Source organism: Astyanax mexicanus, chromosome 2, assembly GCF_023375975.1.
Source record: "Astyanax mexicanus isolate ESR-SI-001 chromosome 2, AstMex3_surface, whole genome shotgun sequence".
Taxonomy (NCBI): domain Eukaryota; kingdom Metazoa; phylum Chordata; class Actinopteri; order Characiformes; family Acestrorhamphidae; genus Astyanax; species Astyanax mexicanus.
In genome coordinates, this window is record NC_064409.1 from 76,881,544 (window position 1) to 76,903,432 (window position 21,889).

Below are 21,889 nucleotides of genomic sequence, written 5' to 3' on the forward strand. Positions count from 1 at the left end.
GCCAGGAACTAGCAGCACAAAAAATAATAAGTAATAAGCCAAAATGCACAATCAAATACACTATATTAAAGAAATAAGAAAATTAAAAAGCACACTAAAGTACTACTTAAACACAATACACAACATTTTACCATATTACACTATTTAACACTGATTTTCTGAGTTTCTCTGATTTTGCTGTTTATAGGTTTATATTTGAGTAAAATGAACATTGTTGTTTTATTCTATAAACTACAAACAACATTTCTCCCAAATTACAAATAAAAATATTGTAATTTAGAGCATTTATTTGCAGAAAATGAGAAATGTCTGAAATAACAAAAAAGATGCAGAGCTTTCAGACCTCAAATAATGCAAACAAAACAAGTTCATATTCATAATCAAGTTTTAAGAGTTCAGAAATTAATATTTGGTGGAATAGCCCTGGTTGGTTTTTAATCACAGTTTTAAACATGCATCTTGGCATCTTGTTCTCCTCCACCAGTCTTACACACTGCTTTTGGATAACTTTATGCTGCTTTACTCCTGGTGCGAAAATTCAAGCAGTTCAGTTTGGTGGTTTGATGGCTTGTGATCATCCATCTTCCTCTTGATTATATTCCAGAGGTTTTCAATTTGGTAAAATCAAAGAAACTCATAATTTTTAAAAGTGGTCTCTTATTTTTTTTTTTTTTTTTTTACAAAGCTATAAATATAATAAAACACTTATTGGGACTATTAGAAAAACAATGGTCTGTAAAGTTCAGTACCACAGAGAAATATACTGCAATAAGATCAATGAGACATAATGTACTCTTAAATATGAAGTACTATATAAAACACCATGACAAACATCTAATAAACTACCAAACTATGGTTATAAGACAAAGAATACACATAGAATATACTGGATTATGGGATTTTAGAGAAAAAACAATCCTTACTTAAGAACTATAACACATAAAATGCATGTAATATATACTTATAACACTAATATCACTATAATTCAAGATAAATGTTACAATAAACACTGAAATATGTGCTACAACATGAACCACACTGTACAAAATCTTATAAAAATGCTTTCAAGGAATCTATTACACTCAATTTGCATCTAATATAGCAACAAGGAAAGGCTCTTAAACAAAGTATTCCAGGAAAACACTGTAATATTAGCTCTAAATATATGAGCTATAACACAATACAAATATAATAAAGCACTTACATTCATTCAGGACTATTAGACACAATATACCACTGATTATGAACTGTATGGCACAATGTACATCTAATAAATTACCCATGCAGAGATATTAAACACAATTCATATCTAAATATGGACTATGAGACACAATGTACATCTAATAAACCATGTAAGCAGGGCAATAAAGACACAATGCATCCTTAAAAATGAATTACAAAACAATATACATCTAATAAAGTACCAGAGCAGGGTTATAAGACTAATAAAGAACCAAAACCTGTCTATTAGACACAAAATATTCTAAAATCTTAACTTTAAGACACCATTTGCAGCTATTAAAGTGCAAAAGCAGGACTATTAGACACAATGCAGCCCTTAGTTTAAGCAATACAGCAGAATTACATCTAGTAAAGTATCTCAGCAGGGCTATTAGACACAGTACATCCCTAAATATGAACTACAGCTGAAAATATTTAATCTTAAATATACTGCCACAAGGTTTTTAGACAAATATAAGAATATAAAGAACAATGTGCACCTAATAAAGTACAAAGGCAAAGCTACTGGACACAATACTACTGTAACCCAAACAACACAACACGTTAGGGGTGGGCGATATGGCCATAAAATAATATCACAATATTTCACTGTATTATCACGATAACGATACTTTAGGTGATTAAAAAAAAAAATACACTACTGCAACAAAACAAAACTTACATTTTATTATTGTATACGATATGATATTGCACACCTCTAACTAAGATATAAAAAAAACAAGAATTTTAGCAGATTTGAAACAAAAGTCAAATGATTCAGAATGTCATGATACTACTAATAATAATGCATTCCAAATATCTCCATATATCCAGAATTAAAGTTAAATAAATGATACTGGACAGATCTAATCTGTCTCTAGTAGATATATAATGGGAAATGAGAACAGTGTGAATTTTTCTTTTGCTCAAAACAGCCAAAAAAAGTAGTACCCTGATGTGATAATTAGGGGAGAGTGATATGGCACGATATTTCAGGGTATAATATCGTTCACGGTACTCAAAAATGTTGGCAATATTATCGCTTACGATACGATATGGCACACATCTACAACACGTCTCTATAATTTAACCCATAAAAACACACATTGCATACAATATATATCCAATAAAGTGCACAAACAGATATACTAGTGCATCTCAAACAAATAGAAGATCATTGAAAAGTAACTTTATTTCAGTAATTCAGTTCAAAATGTGAAACTCAGCATTTATTTCAGCCAATATAAACCCAAAAATCAGTATCTCAGCAATTTAGAAAATTATATAAGACCAATTGGTACTTTTGGCAGTGTGCCAAGTCCTGCTGGAAAATGAAATCTGCATCTTCATAAACCATCACTGATTGGTGGAAACTTCACACTAGACCTCGAGCAGTTTGGACTGTGTGTCTCTCCACTCTTCCTCCAGACTCTGCTCCCTTGATTTACAAATGAAATGTAAAATGTACTGATGATCAGTGATGGTTTGGAGAGACATGCTGATCATCTGCTGGTGTTGATCCACTGTGTTTTATTATCAAGTCTAAACTCAGTGCAGTTTTGTTTTCCCACAAAATCTTACAGCCCTTCATGCTTCCCTCTGCTACTGACAACTTTTATGGAGATGCAGATTTTATTTTCCAGCAGGACTTGGCACACTGCCCACACTGCCAAAAGTACCAATTGGTCTTATATAATATTCAAATTTTCTGAGATACGGATTTTTGGATTTTCATTGGCTGTAATCCATAATCATCAACAGTAAAATAAATAAACACTTAAAATAGATCACTCTGTGTTTAATACATCTATATAATATGTGAGTTTCACATTTTGAACTGAATTACTAAAATAATGTAACTTTTCAATGATATTCTAATTTTTTAGTAGTAGACACTATTAGACACTATTAACCCCAAAATACACAGGGATATTTGGCACAATACCATATGATGAGCCATTAGACCCAAAACACCCATAAATATGAACCATAAAACACATAAACCACAAAGAACCTCTATTAGACACTGGAGCATGAGCTATAAAAACCATGTATTTCTATATATTAACTATAAGATACAATATACTATACTATAAGTCACAATATACATTTAATAAAGTGCAAAAGCAGGAATATTTGCCACAATATACTAGTAAAAAAACATTATATATATATTTAGCATCCCCAATTATATATCCCCTATATTGCGTATTACATTACCTAGTGTACATCCACTAAGGTACATAAACAGGGCTTTTTAAACACAATACAAATACTATATATTGATCATAACCCAATATACAACTAATACAATACATAAACACACATCTATTAATCTCAACAGAACTCAGAATCAACAGAATAAAGTACACACCAAGGAATATTGACCCAAATGCATCAATAACTATTAATTATATCCCATTATGCATCTAATAAAGTACTGAGACAGGGCTATTAGACACAGGACATAGCTAAATATGACCTATAAGATACAATACACAATCATAAACTACTTAAGCAGGGCTATTATGCATGTAATAAAGTATCAAAAGGAAGCTATTAGGAACCAAAACAATGACAGACATTTACGAAGACACAATACTCATTCAATAAAGTACATAAGCAAGACTTTTAAACATAATACTGATAATAATTAATACAAAACTGGATTATAAGTCATAAGACACCATCAATATTAACAATAAAATTTAAGAGACCCAATGTCTCTCCTAAATGGCCATTATAACCCAACACACTTATAATAAACTACCTAAACAGGGCTATTATGCACTATACATCACTAAAGATGACCTAAAAGACACAATATTCATCTAATAAAGTATTTAAACAGGGTGATTACACAAAATCACACAGGCAAACCTTGGAGTATTAGCTATAACACAATGAACCTCTACTGAAGTACATAAGCACGGCTATTAAACCTAATGCATCTCTTAAATGTCCATTATAACCCTATACACAGCTTAAAGTAGGTCAGCAGGGCTATCAGACACAATACACCACTATTTATGAAGTATAAAATAATTTTACATAGTACATAAATAGGGCTGTTATAGACAAAACCCAAGTAAAACCAAGCAGGGCTATTAAAGTCAATGCATCTACTAAATATTGCTTATAACCCAATATACAGCTAATAAAGTGCATAAGCAGGGCTATAAAACCCAATGTATCTACTACAAATTGCTTATAACCCAATATACAGCTAATAAAGTACATAAGCAGGGTTATTAACCCTAATGCATCTACTGAACATTGCTCATAACCCAATATACAGCTAATACAGTACATAAGCAGGGTTATTAACCCTAATGCATCTACTGAACATTGCTCATAACCCAATATACAGCTAATAAAGTACATAATGTAATGTAATGTAATATGCCAATTGTAATGCAATGTAATAAAGTTTATACGCAAGGCTATTAAAGCCAATGCATATACTAAACATTGCTTATAACCCAATATACAGCTAATAAAGTACATAAGCAATGTTAACAAATCCAATGCATCTACTAAATATTGCTTATAACCTAATATACAGCTAATAAAGTACATACGCAGGGCTATTAACCCCAATGCATCTACTAAACATTGCTTATAACCCAATATACAGCTAATAAAGTACATACGCATGGCTATTAATCTTAATGCATCTACAAAACATTGCTTATAACCTAATATACAGCTAATAAAGTACATAAGCAGGGTTATCAACCCAATGCCTTCAGCAAACATTGCTTATAACCTAATGTACATCGAACAAAGTACATAAGCAGGGCTATTAATCCCAATGCATCCTCTAAACATTGCTTATAACCTAATAAACAGCTAATAAAGTACATAAGCAAGGCTATTAAACCCAATGCATCTACTATACATTGCTTATAACCTGATATTCAGCTAACAAAGTCCATAAGCAGGGCTGTTATACACAATGCATCTACTAAGCTATGCTTATAACCCAATATACAGCTAATTAAGTATATAAGCAGGGATATTAACCACAATGCATGCACTAAATATTGGTTATAACCTAATATATAGCTAATAAAGTACATAAGCAGTGCTATTCAACCAAATGCATATACTTAACAATGCTTATATCCCATTATATAGCTAAAAAAAGTTCATAAGCAATGTTAACAAATCCAATGCATCTACTAAATATTGCTTATAACCCAATATACAGCTAATAAAGTGCATAAGCAGGGCTATAAAACCCAATGTATCTACTACAAATTGCTTATAACCCAATATACATCTAATAAAGTACATAAGCAGGGTTATTAACCCTAATGCATCTACTGAACATTGCTCATAACCCAATATACAGCTAATAAAATACATAATGTAATGTAATGTAATATGCCAAATGTAGTGCAATGTAATAAAGTTTATACGCAAGGCTATTAAAGCCAATGCATATACTAAACATTGCTTATAACCCAATATACAGCTAATAAAGTACATAAGCAATGTTAACAAATCCAATGCATCTACTAAATATTGCTTATAACCTAATATACAGCTAATAAAGTACATACGCAGGGCTATTAACCCCAATGCATCTACTAAACATTGCTTATAACCCAATATACAGCTAATAAAGTACATACGCATGGCTATTAATCTTAATGCATCTACAAAACATTGCTTATAACCTAATATACAGCTAATAAAGTACATAAGCAGGGTTATCAACCCAATGCATTCAGTAAACATTGCTTATAACCTAATGTACATCGAACAAAGTACATAAGCAGGGCTATTAATGCCAATGCATCCTCTAAACATTGCTTATAACCTAATAAACAGCTAATAAAGTACATAAGCAAGGCTATTAAACCCAATGCATCTACTATACATTGCTTACAACCTGATATTCAGCTAACAAAGTCCATAAGCAGGGCTGGTATACACAATGCATCTACTAAGCTATGCTTATAACCCAATATACAGCTAATTCAGTATATAAGCAGGGATATTAACCACAATGCATGCACTAAATGTTGGTTATAACCTAATATACAGCTAATAAAGTACATAAGCAGTGCTATTCAACCAAATGCATATACTAAACAATGCTTATATCCCATTATATAGCTAAAAAAGTACATAAGCAGGAATATTAACCACAATGCGTCTACTAAACACTGCTTATAACCTAAAATATACAGCTAATAAAGTACATAAGCAATGTTAACAAATCCAATGCAACTACAAAATATTGCTTATAACCTAATATACAGCTAATAAAGTATATAAACAGGGCTATTAACCCCAATGCATCCTCTAAACATTGCTTATAACCCAATATACAGCTAATAAAGTACATAAGCAGGGCTGTTATGTACAATGCATCTACGAAACATTGCTTATAACACAATGTACAGCTAATAAAGTACATAAGCAGGGTTATTAACCCCAATGCATCTTCTAAACATAGCTTATAACCTTTATATACAGCTAATAAAGTACATAATCAGGGCTGTTATGCACAATGCATCACTAAAGAGGATGCAAACTATGATCTGTTAGACGGTGAGTGACAGCTGAAAGCTCGCGCTACCAGAGGATCAGCAGGAGCGCGCATCTATAAAACAGCGTGCATCCTCGTGCAGCGCTGAAACAGAAACTACGGGACTCACAATCAGCAATTTACTCACCGGAGCTCGCGCGTGCAACAGCAGCAGGTGAGCGCTAATCTTCTTTGCAGCAGACAGATCCGTCCGCGCGCGTGCCGTTCCTCTGTTCAGCAGCGCGCGCTCGCCTGTGTGTGCGTGTGTCGTATCTCCGCCTTCAGCCTTTACGGTCCGCACTCTGCTGCTGCCAGCGCTCAGGCTCGTGCCTGCCTTTAATACGCCCTCCCCCCCTGCGGCCACGTGGAGGGCGGGGAAACGCGAGACCACGCCCCATTTGCTCTTCATCACTCGCACACACCGATCACGCGCACGGTACAGTGCTGAGGTGGTACCAGTCTGATGATGTTTAGTGTTGCTTTAGTGTTGATAGATGTTGGAACATGGCTGTGAGGAGGATTTGATTGGTTTCAGCCTCACAAAAGCGCATCAGTGATGTCAGGTACTGATGTAGATGCATTATCTTGTGAAATACTACTTTTATTACCACTATGACCTATGCTAATAACGGAAGGAATAAGGATTAACGCTTATTATATGTTGGAACATTGCCGTGAGGAGAATTTGATTGCATTCAGCCTCCCGAAAGAGCATCAGTGAGGTCAGGTACTAATGTTCGATGATCAGTTTTGACACTTTATAACCCTCAAACCCATGTTAAAAAACTGAGCAGGTACCACTTTAAAATAAGACTACCTTTATAAAGGGTTTATAAATGGTTTACAATTAGTTTATTAATGGTTACTAATTAGGTTGTAAATGCCTTAAAATCATTAATAATCAGTTATAACACTTACGTAGAAAGGGCAACAATATAGATGGCTGCGGGTTCACTATTTGGAAAACAACAGGTCATTCTTGCCCTTTCTATGTATGTGTTATAACTGATTATTAATGATTTTTAAGGCATTTACAACCTAATTAGGTACCATTAATAAACTAATTGTAAACTATTTATAAACCCTTAATGAAGGTAGTCTTATTTTAAAGTGGTACCATTGTGCAAATAAGGAATAACACTCGGTTGAAACATTGTTGTGAGGAGAATTTGATTGCATTCAGCCTCACAAAAAAGCATCAGTTTGGTCAGGTACTGATGTAGATTGATTAGTTTGTGAAACACTAACTTTATAACCATTATAACATATACTAAGAATTGAGCACATAAGGATTAACACTCATTAGATGTTGGAACATTGCTGTGAGGAGAATTTGATTGCATTCAGCCTCACAAAAGAGCATCAGGTAGGTCAGGTACTGATGTTGGATGATCACTTCTGACACTTTATAACCCTCAAACCCATGCTTATAATTGAGCACATAAGGAATAACAATTGTTAGATGTTGGAACATTGCTGTGGGGAGGATTTGATTGCATTCAGCCTCACAAGAGAACTTTAGTGAGGTCAGGTACTGATATAGACTGATTAGTTTGTGAAACACTAACTTTATAACCATTATAACCTATGCTAATAACGGAAGGAATAAGGATTAACGCTTATTATATGCTGGAACATTGCTGTGAGGAGAATTTGGTTGCATTTAGCCTCACAAGAGAGCATCATTGACATCAGGTATTGATGTAGATTGATTAGTTTGTAAAAAAAAAAAATTATAACCACTATAACCTATGCTAATAATTGAGGCAATAAGGATTAACACTCATTAGATGTTGGAACATTGTTGTGAGGTGAGATTTGATTGCATTCAGCCTCACGAGAACATCAGTGAGGTCAGGTACTGATGTAGACTTAACTTAACTTGGGTACGGGTACTGGTAATGAAAATTTGTAGCCCTACTAAATACACTAAATATAAATGTAAAAGGACTAAAGAATGATCAAAACTGTAAACTGTGCAGCAGCAGATTTAGATCTTCAGTCTCTGATTTTATTTTATCTACAGGGTGTTTCAGCTGTAGGTAGGAGTGTGTAACAGAGAGTGGAGGACAGCGAGAGATGATTAAACACAGTGTTTAACCCTTGTGTGGTGTTCATATTTTTGTTACTCGTTTACTTTGTTACTTGTATTTAATACAGCGAAATTAAGCAATTTTACATTAAAATGCTTTACACATGCTCGCTTCACCTAAATTGCAAGCAATATAAACAGCTTACATGGTTCATATTTGCCCTTTACCTTTCTTATGTCACATGTAGGAACCAACACTCTGTCAGGAAATAGATGTGTCAAGATTCACACCTCTGAAGAGGAACTTGTTGTGAAACACTAACTGTATGACCACTTTAACCCATGCTAAGCATTGAGCACATAAGGATAAACACTTGTTAGATGATTGAACAATGCTATGAGGAGGATTTGATTGCATTCAGCCATAGAGCATCAATTAGGGTCAGGTATTGATGTTGAAAGTTAGTTTGTGAAACACTAACTTTATAACTCTCAAATCCATGCTAAGCATTGAGCACATATGGATTACCCTCCCTAGATGTTGGAAAATTGCTATGAGGAGGATTTGATTGCATTCGACCTCACGAGAGAGCATCATTTAGATCAGGTATTGATGTAGATTGATTAGTTTGTGAAACACTGAATTTATAACCACTATAACATATGCTAAGAACATGCTCAGAGCACATAAGGGTTAAAACTTGTTTGATGTGTTTAAAGATGACGTTTTTTTTACGGATTATCACATACTAGATCCTGGAAAAATGTTGTGAGTAGGAATTTAATGCATTTAGAGCTATTTTTCTAGTGCAGAAAATGCCTGATTATACATTCTTGGTCGAACCCTTTGTTTCAGTTTTAAGAATAGTTGTGATCTTTAGAATGTGTGTGAATGCATGGGTGTGTTCAGTGTGCTTTTCCTGTGGTTTCTCAAGTTCCTCTTCAGAGGTGTGAATCTATTTCCTGACAGAGTGTTGGTTCCTACATGTGACATAAGAAAGGTAAAGGGCAAATATGAACCATGTAAGCTGTTTATATTGCTTGCAATTTAGATGAAGCAAGCATGTGTAAAGCATTTTAATGTAAAATTGCTTAATTTCGCTGAATTAAATACAAGTAACAAAGTAAACGAGTAACAAAAATATGAACACCACACAAGGGTTAAACACTGTGTTTAATCATCTCTCGCTGTCCTCCACTCTCTGTTACACACTCCTACCTACAGCTGAAACACCCTGTAGATAAAATAAAATCAGAGACTGAAGATCTAAATCTGCTGCTGCACAGTTTACAGTTTTGATCATTCTTTAGTCCTTTTACATTTATATTTAGTGTATTTAGTAGGGCTACAAATTTTCATTACCAGTACCCGTACCCAAACGAAACCTTGCTTTGATACCTTTTCTAAACTGTAACTAAATAATACAAAAAACAATGTTTGTGGCACTTTATTAAGAACACAAATCATTGATTGTGCTTAAACTACATTTACTGAGTCAAAGCTAAATGATAACTTAACTTAACTTGAGGAGTTAACACTCCTATTATGTTCATTTTTAAAGGAACAGTACCGGTGTTCCCGGGTCAGTTTGACCTGGTGCATGTTTAATTATCCAAAAGATATCTAAAAAAAATCCTAACAAGCTGTGTGAATATTTTATGACTAACTCCATTGCTAAATATTATCAATATTGTCACGTCCTGGCCTCGTCTCGTGTCTCTGTGTGTTTTCCCCACGTGACCTGTGCTCCTCTGTGTCTCCTGTCTCAGTAGTTTTCCACCACATGTCTCATTTGTAGCTCCGCCCCTTCCCCAGGTGTTTCCACTTCTAGTGTGTTTCCTGTTTGGTTATATAGATCCCCTGTGCCACTTGTCCTTTGTCGGCCTTTGCACCTTCCCCTGTCGTTCGTCTCTCTCTGTGTTCCATAGCCTCTGTTCCTCGCGCCTTAGTCTCTGTGTTTATCTCTAGTTTAATGTTTCTAGTCTCTTGTTTATTTCCGTGTTCCCTAGTTCCTTGTATATACCCCTGCTTTGTGTTTAATAGTTTATTCCCTTGTATATATTTCCCTGCCCTGTTTGGTTTGTTTATTATTATCATCGCTCGTTTGTTTTGGTTATTGGTTATTTGTGTTTCTTTGTTACATGTTTACTTGTTCATGGTTTCTTCGTTTATTTGTTATTTATTTATTAAATATTTCACCCTACTTGCACTTGCGTCCATCTCCTCGTCTCCCTGCCTGGGTCATCCTGACAAATATAGGCAATATTTAGTACAATGGTGTTCCTCACCTCTAACAGGTAATGCTTAAATTAGCATAATTCACTCATTTTTCATGAAGAAATCATATAAATTTAAATGTTTCACTACTTTATTACTTTTAAAAGACCAACATATAAAACAATAGATTTACATTGAAACCTAACATTGTAATTTCGTTTTAGTTTTTGCAAGAGGTGATTGCAAATATGTGGGATGAACCATTTTCATATTATTCCTTCATTACACTAATTAATGCAAGCAAAATAAGTTTCATACTGAAGAAAATACTTTTAACTATTTTTTTTCCTACATCTTTAACCTTTAAAATAGGTAAATTTGACCCAGAACATAACAGGAGGGTTAAGTTGAATGAACTTACATGTTTTATATTTATAACTTAACTGAGTTAAATCTACAGTCTGTAATTATTATACTGCAGTCTATACTTATTATACAACTACAGATTGTCCAATATTTTCAGTGGAGCTGATAAAATGCACAATAAGTGTAGAAACAAAGAGGTGGTCATAATGTTATGGTTGATTGGTGTAATGGTGTAATTCTCCAGTTTGTCTTAACTTTCTGATCTGCTTCATCTCTACATCCCTCCTCTCTCTTATATATCCTCTGGCAGTAATCTTCCCACTCTACCTCAGCTGTAGGCTTTAGTCTTTATGGAGTGTGTGTGTGTGTGTGTGTGTGTGTGTGTGTGTGAGGTGTGTGTGTGTTGGGGTGGTGGTGGGGGGGGGGGGCATTTACTGCTGACTCTGAAATTCACTCTCTGACTGTTCTTCTTACCCATCTTCTCTTACGTCCTTCAGACATGACCTGAGTTCAAGATCACCTCTTCCCTTCACTCAGCTCTTTTTCCCACACTGAATAATAATAATAATACTAATACAAAAAAAACATATATATATATATATATATTTAGTACCAATCGAACGTTTGGACACACCTCAAATTAAGTCAAACCATGAAGGAAATCAAGTAGAATTGTTTAGTATAGAGTAAAAAAAAAGTTACATTTTTTAAATATTTTACATGGCTTTCAGCTGTACATATACATGTTTTATATTTTGATTCTAAGTTCATTGTTATTCATTTTATCATTTCTTATCATTATTTTGTATTTTATACATTTTTACTTTTTGTGTGTCAGTTTGTTTTTTTATGGTCTTTTAGAAGGTTTAATTTTACATATATATTTTGTTAATATATATTAAATGTAGATTTAAATTTAGTATTTATTTATTAATATTCCTTATTTTTTCTAATTTCTTGTTACATGTTTTCAGTCCCTAATTGCTCTGCAACATTGTAAATTGAGGGTCACCCTCAATGTTTTTCCCGAGCAAAAGTAAAGGTTGATTGATTGATAAATATACAATTAATTCATTTAAAAGCTTATTAATATGCCATATCATATGTCTGTCTTTGTTAAAGAGCATAATATAAAGTATTTCAGTTAGAAAGCAGGTATTTGTAATGTGAGACAGCGTCCTGAATCATTACTACATCTCTGCTGTTTGTAATAAACCAATATAGGTGTATTAAACACTTTCCTCAGTAAAAAATATATATAAATAAATAAATGCATAAATAAATGGCGGCCGGCTGCAATAGATGGCGTCAGTCGATGCAGCGTCTATGCATATCTACATGTCTGCGGGCAACAGCAGTCCAATTTCAAAACATCACAGAGAGGTGTCTGCCCCGCCTTCCTCTTTCCAGATGCGAAGCTCACTCGGGTTGCCAAGTTAAGAATCCAGTGCAAGATGAGTTCAATAACTTCTACCATGGCAAGCAATGATGAGACATGCACGCCTGAGTGACACATCTGCTCCTCCGCCGTGATTGATTGCAATCACATTAACACATAATCACATAACACATAATCACATGTTTAGCATAATTGCGTTAGCCAGCTTAGTCCAGATCAGGGCTTCGAGGGGGGTTTGGTGGTGGGTGCGCGCAGTTCTTCTTCAGTTGTTCAACAGGGGGGCTCAACGAGAGTATATTATAATATACAGTCGATGGATTGGCAAGTGTGAGAAATACCATGTGTGGCGCGTGAGCGTGTGAACTCTCAAAGCGTGAGACTTGAGAACACTAGTCCAGATCACTTTAGCTAGCCTTGCTAATCTAGTTATCATCTCCCTCAGTAACCCGCTGCACACAGACCATTGACCATTGACAACACTCAATTTTAATTTTTAAAACGAATTTAAACACCAGTACCTAGTAAGACAATCTAGTGGTTGTTATAAATTACTTGACTGAATTAGCTATAGCCAGTTAGCTTACCTGTTCAGGAGAAAAGTAGCAGCTCTGGGTCGGTCTTGTCGTCTTTTAAAGCTGTAAGTCTTCTCCATCTTTCAACTCACTGTCAATATTCACTCTTGTTTTATTCCTTCTTTGGTCACTGAGCTTTTTTGAGACATGCCGAGGCTTTTTAGGCTGTGTAGCAGCTGAGCAGCCCTGCTTGCTAGCTTCCATGCTGCAGCACCACTCACTTGCTGTTGTGTACCGTACTGGCAGCCTCGGGGGTGGAGTTAGTGTTGGTGAATGAGCGGTAGGTGGAGGCAGAGGCCAAAACAAACACAGATACTGAATACAGACTAAAGGTAACTTGCTCTTATACTCTACAACACTGAGACCAGTCTATAAAAGACCTACCAGTATATAAAATACAAATGAACATCTAAGAGAAGGTAGCTTTAAGGGGACTGACTACACACAGATGTAATTAAATGGGGTGGGGGCATCTGATTTTTAAATTTACTGTGCCAGTTGACAAAGGAAAAGATGTATGTTCTTGTAACCACTTTATTATTAATCAGTATATTTAAAGAGTGATAAAATGAAACAACTTTTTTGTACTTATTATACTTTAATTACAGTATAAAAATAGTACAAAGCTCTTACTTAAATTGTGCTAAGTGTACATAACTGTACTAAAATGGAACTATTTTAAATATACTTAAATAACATTTAAACATACAGTACTACTTCATGTATGTAACCCCATATTTTAAATATGCTTACATTAAAATTATTATACATTTAATAAGTATTACAACTGTATCACTATTTATTATACACCAGGTATATTTGAAATTCACTAATAATTAATGTTAAATATATGTGATTTATTTACATTAAAGCACAAATAAGCTTCTTGTTCCTGTCTTTTTTAAGTAGCTCACTTCAAGTATACTTCGTTAAAAAGGTATAAAATATATTTTAACATACTGTACTACAATTTTTAGTGTGTTAGTGTGTTACAAAGTGTTTAATTTACTTTCTAAGAAGTTACATAATACGTTGCACTTTTCAACACACTTTGCTAAAAATGTACAAAAGTATATTTGGAAGTAAGTATTTTAGAAGTGTACTGAATTGCATTAAACTAAAAGTGTATTTCATAGTAGTCTATTTGTTTTAAATACACTATATTGAACTTTTTTAAAAAAGTATGATCAAAGTTTACTTTCAAACATTTGATGAAAGCATAATATTAATGTATTTTTAATGTATTTTAAGTAAGTACATAAATCTGTTAGTATATTTACAGCATACTTAGACATTTCTCAATATGTTTTAAGTACAATTAAGTATATATATATATATATATATATATATATATATATATATATATATATATATAGGAAAGACTCTTGGCACATTGTATAGTATAATAAACGTTGGTTAAAAAAACTTTTTTCATTGGTTCAACAAGCATGTGTTGTTTTTTTTCTGTAAGTTCTTCAAACTCATTTTATTAAGTTTACTCAACATGATCAACATGAGTGTTCTTAGGTATTTATAATAACTTTATTAAGTGAACTTGGGCGTGATGCAGGTTTGTATTAAAAGGAAATGAATGAGTGCCTGAAATGTTTACTCGCACTTCTGTAAATAAGGTTGTTCTAACAGATCCACCCATCATTTCCACCAGTATAATACAGTGGAAACACATCTGCAGCGCACAACATTAAAATAAATCAACATTAGTGAGTTCTAGCACAGTTATATTACCACAGTCATATTCTTGACAAGTCTCGAAAGTGCCTAGTGCTCTGTTTCACTAGTATAAATGATAATGCACAGTTTAATTGATAATGCACAGTATGTTTGATAATGCACAGTATAAATGATAATGTACAGTATACATGATAATGTACAGTATACATGATAATGCACACAATATTTGATAATGCACAGTATACCTGATAATGTACAGTATACCTGATAATGTACAGTATACATGATAATGTACAGTATACATGATAATGCACACAATATTTGATAATGTACAGTATACCTATTAATGTACAGTATACATGATAATGTACAGTATACATGATAATGTACAGTATACATGATAATGTACAGTATACATGATAATGCACACAATATTTGATAATGCACAGTATACCTGATAATGTACAGTATACATGATAATGCACACAATATTTGATAATGTACAGTATACCTATTAATGTACAGTATACCTGATAATGTACAGTATACATGCTAATGTACAGTATACCTGATAATAAACAGTATACATGATAATGTACAGTATACCTGATAATGTACAGTATACATGATAATGCAAAGTATACATGATAAGCACACAATATTTGATAATGCACAGTATACCTGATAATGTACAGTATACCTGATAATGTACAGTATACATGATAATGCAAAGTATACATGATAATGTACAGTATACATGATAATGCAAAGTATACATGATAAGCACACAATATTTGATAATGCACAGTATTAATGATAATTCACAGTATAATTGATAATGCACACAATATTGGATAATACACAGTATAAAGTCTAAAGCATTTTTGGTAATACTTTACAATAAGAGTAAATTAATTAACATTACCAAGGACAGAATGTCAAATGTTAATAAATTATTACTTAACACTGGTTAAGACATTTTAAACTAATGTCTGAATTCATCACAATTATTTATGATACCACAGATCAGCTGCTAATTATCCATCTCACTCTATAAGCCATTAGTGGCGCTGCTATACACCTGAATATATAAAACCTATATGGATGTATAAAATACTTTTTAAATTTTAATTTAAAAGCCGTTTGACCAGTGGTAGGATGGTCCCCCATTAAATGTGAGTCTTGGTCCTCCCAAGGTTTCTTCCTCCTCCTGCAGCTCTGAGGGAGTTTTTTTTTTTTTTCAGTTTTTTTTTCCAGTAGCATTAAGCTGTACACAATATGTGCATCAATACCCAAAGTAGAACGTTTACAATATACTTCAAGTGTATTAAAAAATTGTTTAGTGTTTAAAAAATGCATACTTAAATCTACTTAAATAACACTTAATTACAACTGAAATGTACTTAATTTTCCATAAGTTGTTCCAAAATACTACATTTAGTATTTATATATATATATATATATATATATATATATATATATATATATATATATATATATATATATATATATTTAAATTTTAAAAAGTATGTACTTTTCCATGTTAGGTATACTTTTAAAATATATATTTAACACAAAGTAGTACATTTACAATGTTCTTCAAGTGTATTAAAAAGCATATTAAATCTACTTAAATCAACTGAAATATCCTTAAGTTGCCATAAGTTGTTCCAAAATAGTACATTTAGTATTTATTTAAGTATATATTTTAATTAAAAAAGTAAGTAAGTATGTACTTTTCCATGTTAGGTATACTTTTATATATATATATATATATATATATATATATATATATATATGTATATATATATATATATATATATATATATATATATATATATATATATATATATATATACATATATATATATATATAACACAAAATAGCACATTTACAATATACTATAAGTGTATTAAAAAGTGTTTAAAAAATGCATACTTAAATGTACTTAAATCAATAATAATAAAAAAAAATATTATTATTATTATTATTATTACTATATAATTATAATAATAATTATTACTATTATTATTATTACTAGTAACACAATCTAATGTAATGCACACTGATGGCCGCACCCGTTCTGCACATAAATGAAGTTCAGGCCAGATCTGATAAAAGGTCTTTCAGCAGAACCAACCCATGTCCTGTGTGTTTACCCACGGCGGTGCGGATCCAGGTCATTCAGCTGAGCTAATGATTGATTCCACAGCGCGGTTAGATCGGATTATTTGACAACATTGACACAGTATGATGTGGCTGGGATCCATTCACTGATCCCTCATATTACCTTTCCTTTTCATGATGCAGCGTGCTTTATTGAATGGTGTGAGTTATATAGAGTTATTGACTGTGCCAAACCTGACTGTGTACTGCGTAACGTCTGAGCAGGATGTTTGGCTTCCGGCGAGACGTTTAGGAACTGTGGACTTACTTTTTTTTATTAAAATATATACTTAAATAAAAACTAAATGTAGTATATTGGAACTTAACTTTGGAACTTTTGAAATTAAGCTATATTTAAGTAGATTTAAGCATGCATTTTTTAAACACTTTTTAATACACTTATAGTATATTGTAAATGTACTATTTTGTGTTAAATATATATATTTAAAAGTATACCTAACATGGAAAAGTACATACTTTTTAAAATGAAAATATATACTTCAATTCATTCTAAATGTAGTACTTTGGAACAACTTATGGCAACTTAAGTATATTTCAGTTGATTTAGGTAGATTTAAGGATGCATTTTTTAAACACTTTTTTAATACACTTGAAGAATATTGTAAATGTACTATTTTGTGTTAAATATATATTTTAAAAAGTATACATAATCTGTAAAAGTACATACTTTTTTAAATTAAAATATGTACTCAAATGCATACTAAATGTGCTATTTTGAAACAACTTATGGCAACTTAAGTTGCCATAATGTTTGATAGTCATAGAGCCTGTTTTAGCAATCTATACACCTTGCTATAAATATTGCATAGATGTTTATGTCATGAGTAGGATGGAGGTAAGTGCAGATATAATATTTTTTTTAAACAAACAGGATATACAAAAGCAAAACTGAAAGCAAATATGGGTAGTGCAAAAACTAAAAAACACAACAAAGACAAGAACTAAGACTAAGCTAAGCTAAGAAAACAAGAAACTCTATAACAGGAACAACACTGAGATCTAAGACTAAAAACTAAAACATGACAAGCATACATAGAATCTTTAGAACACAATTCAAACTAAGCACACAAAACAACAGACCTGGGACAGATGCGCCACTGACTGATTAAAACCCTGACAACAGTTAACAGTTTTCTGCTTTTCTGTTCTCTCTATAGCATTTTTTCTATAGTAAATTCATAAAATCCAGGTTTACAGTGTGTGATGGATCATTGCGGCACTCGATTAGGAACCTCTACTTCCTACTATGCTCTCCATTAACTTTTGTATGTTTAGCTCAATAAATATTTCCCATATCTGTCTTCAAATTTTATCAGTTATTGCTGATGGTACGTGTGATCTGAAATGATCTTCATTCCAAATAGTTTTTAAAATCCCACGCTTCCTTCTGTACAAAACTTTAGTTATTAGTAATTTGATGATTTTTGAGTTTATAACCCTACTGTTGTATTTGTTCGGTGTAAAAGCAGAATTTAAGGCTCCAGTTTTGTTTTTTCTTTGGTTATTTGAGGACATTAGAGAGATGTCTTGCTTGATGGTGACTTTAATGTAGGCAGGCTTTATGTGCAGCCCTGAGCCCTTTTGATCTATATGAGAGACTCTGAGTCATCTGCTCGGCACAGGAGAGGAATTACTGATTTAGATATGTAATATGATCCAATATTCATGCGCTGCTTCCAAGGCTATATATTCATAAGGAAGCTCGAACCAGAGCTGAGATATTACAGAGTTCATAATAATGATTTTAATGAGTGGAGTTCAGTCCTGCAGTGCAGTAAATATAGCTGTAAGACGTTCCTCAGGTACGACTCTCTTTAATTATAAACCTGGACATGCTGATACTGAAATACTCACTTAATATAAAGCTGTAACTAATGAATTATTGTTTTTATTTTATGTGGAGAAATAAATTAACTCTATATAAACAATTCCAATGAATGGGTGCCAATAGCTTGTTGTAACTCTTCCAAATGAAACGTATTTTTTGTAACCTTTTTTCATCTCTGATTCACATATAACACATATATTTAACTATTTAAAGCAAATACAGGTTAAACTCAGGCAGCAGTATTTATTTTTTTACAAGGTTTCTAATCCAAAGATTATTACAAAACTCATGTGATATTTAAAAAGCATGTTTAAAAGCAAGTCCACTAATTCCTTTGATTTTCTCTGAAGAAAGTCTTTAATTTAAAGAAATGATTGACTGTATGTTCAAATAATTGATATTTATGACAATAAAAATAATAATTCCTGTTACTGGAACTCATTCCTGTTACTGGCACTCACTCCTGTTACTGGCACTCACTCCTGTTACTGGAACTCACTCCTGTTACTGGAACTCACTCCTGTTACTGGAACTCACTCCTGTTACTGGAACTCACTCCTGTTACTGGAACTCACTCCTGTTACTGGAACTCACTCCTGTTATTGGCACTCACTCCTTTTACTTTTTTATGTTTTGAGTAACAGGACTAAAAATAACAGGAATATATTTTTTTGCATAGAATTAGCAAAAACATGAAAAAAAAAGCTAAATCGCTGCTATGCTAATAGCCTTAGGACACTAAGCACATTCTAGCAAGTTGTCTAAGTAGTTTTTATATTTTTTTTATAAGAAATTATGCTTTTACAATTAGGTTTATGTACAAGAGAATATGCTTAACAATAAAATGTATTTTAAAGTTATTTTTTGTGACACATTTATACATGTAATTTCCTGACACAGATTTGGTGGAATATGCCATATTTCATTAAAATACTAAACCCAAATAAACATAAAATCAGTGATCAGTGAGAGTTAATGTCTACCTGTAATTAACTTTATATAACATTAGAATATTAATAAAGTCAGTGATCAGTGAGAGTTAATGTCTACCTGTAATTAACTTTATATAACATTAGAATATTAATAAAATCAGTGATCAGTGAGAGTTAATGTCTACCTGTAATTAACTTTATATAACATTAGAATATTAATAAAGTCAGTGATCAGTGAGAGTTAATGTCTACCTGTAATTAACTCTATATAACATTAGAATATTAATAAAGTCAGTGATCAGTGAGAGTTATTGTCTACCTGTAATTTACTCTATATAACATTTGAATATTAATAAAGTAAGTGATCAGTGAGAGTTAGTGTCTAACTGTAATTAACTTTATATAACATTAGAATATTAATAAAGTCAGTGATCAGTGAGAGTTAGTGTCTACCTGTAATTTACTCTATATAACATTAGAATATTAATAAGGTCAGTGATCAGTGAGAGTTAGTGTCTACCTGTGATTTACTCTATATAACATTAGAATATTAATAAGGTCAGTGATCAGTGAGAGTTAGTGTCTACCTGTGATTTACTCTACATAACATTAGAATATTAATAAAGTCAGTGATCAGTGAGAGTTAGTGTCTACCTGTAATTTACTCTACATAACATTAGAATATTAATAAAGTCAGTGATCAGTGAGAGTTAGTGTCTACCTGTAATTAACTCTATATAACGTTGTACAGAATAAAGTGTGTGATGGTGAATCGATGGCGTGTGGGCTAGTTTTGGTTGGTTGGGTTGAAGCAGAGTTCACAGATTAAATACAGATCAGAGAGTCCGTGTCTGCGTTTGAAGATGCAGCACCTTAAACAGCTTCATTTCATCCCTAATCCAGATCAGCAGCTCCTGAAGAGCTGGAATTCCATTGTCTGTTTCTGGGATTACAACCAAGTCCAAATCCATTTGAAATGCTTTAGAAACACCAGCAGCTGCTGGACACGAGAGGAGAGGAGCACGGAGAACCTACACCTAATTATTATTTTTTTTCACTGCAAATGAACTGGATCAGAACTCTGGAAGTTGATCTGGACTAAGATCTCCTCTTTTGGTTGGACAAAGTTTTGATCCTTAATTTTTGGCCATGGGTCTTTCACACTTTACAATCTGTCCAGCCATCCATCCATCCATCCATCCATCCTGTAATCTATCTATAATGCAACTCAAAATCAAGTCTATCTATAATATAAAGGGCACTGTAGTCCACTGTAGTGAAGTTGTTTAGTGCACTGTAGTGTGAAACCAATTATTTGAGTTCTTATTTAAAGAACTGTAATCAAATGAGTAATTTCAAAAATTCTATTTATCTCCCCTCTAGGGGTATTTCAAAAGTTTGATTCTCTACTCAAATACTGGGTCAATTATTGTATATATTCTATTCTATTTCTTTAAAACTCTACTACTGTATTAACGTGTGTGTGTGTGTGTGTGTGTGCGTGTATGTGTGTATGGAGGTGTAAACCCATATGGGCTTTCTCACTTTCATTGCATATGAAAACAGGACTTTACGGAATAAATGCACAGAATACAATGTCACAAACACATGTAAATGAAAACATTTGTTATGTTATGTTGGACAGATTGATGGACAGACAGACAGACAGAGAGACAGACAGACAGACAGACAGACAGACAGACAGATAGATAGACAGATAGATAGATAGATAGATAGATAGATAGATAGATAGATAGATAGATAGATAGATAGATAGATAGATAGATAAGCAGTTATCTTCGTTTTGTGTTGTTCTCGGGGACTGACAACACTACACGTTAGCCTCTGACCAATCACCGTCCACGTCCTTACGTGAATTCGTAGGTCATCGCGGGGGAG

At 32.8% G+C, this 21,889-nt stretch overlaps 1 protein-coding gene across 4 annotated transcripts in view; it reads right to left on the bottom strand.

Moving 5' to 3' along the window:
- The window catches only part of st3gal1l3 (ST3 beta-galactoside alpha-2,3-sialyltransferase 1, like 3), a 385,371-nt gene that overhangs the window by 120,336 nt on the left and 243,146 nt on the right, over positions 1 to 21,889 (bottom strand). For 2 of the 4 annotated variants that reach the window (XM_022671937.2, XM_022671936.2), the window contains exon 1: positions 6,912 to 7,068. The exons of the other annotated variants lie outside the window; for them this stretch is intronic. The gene's annotated coding sequence lies outside the window, so the exon portion shown is untranslated. Of the gene's footprint in view, positions 1 to 6,911; positions 7,069 to 21,889 lie in introns of those variants that run through there. 4 annotated transcript variants of the gene reach the window in all.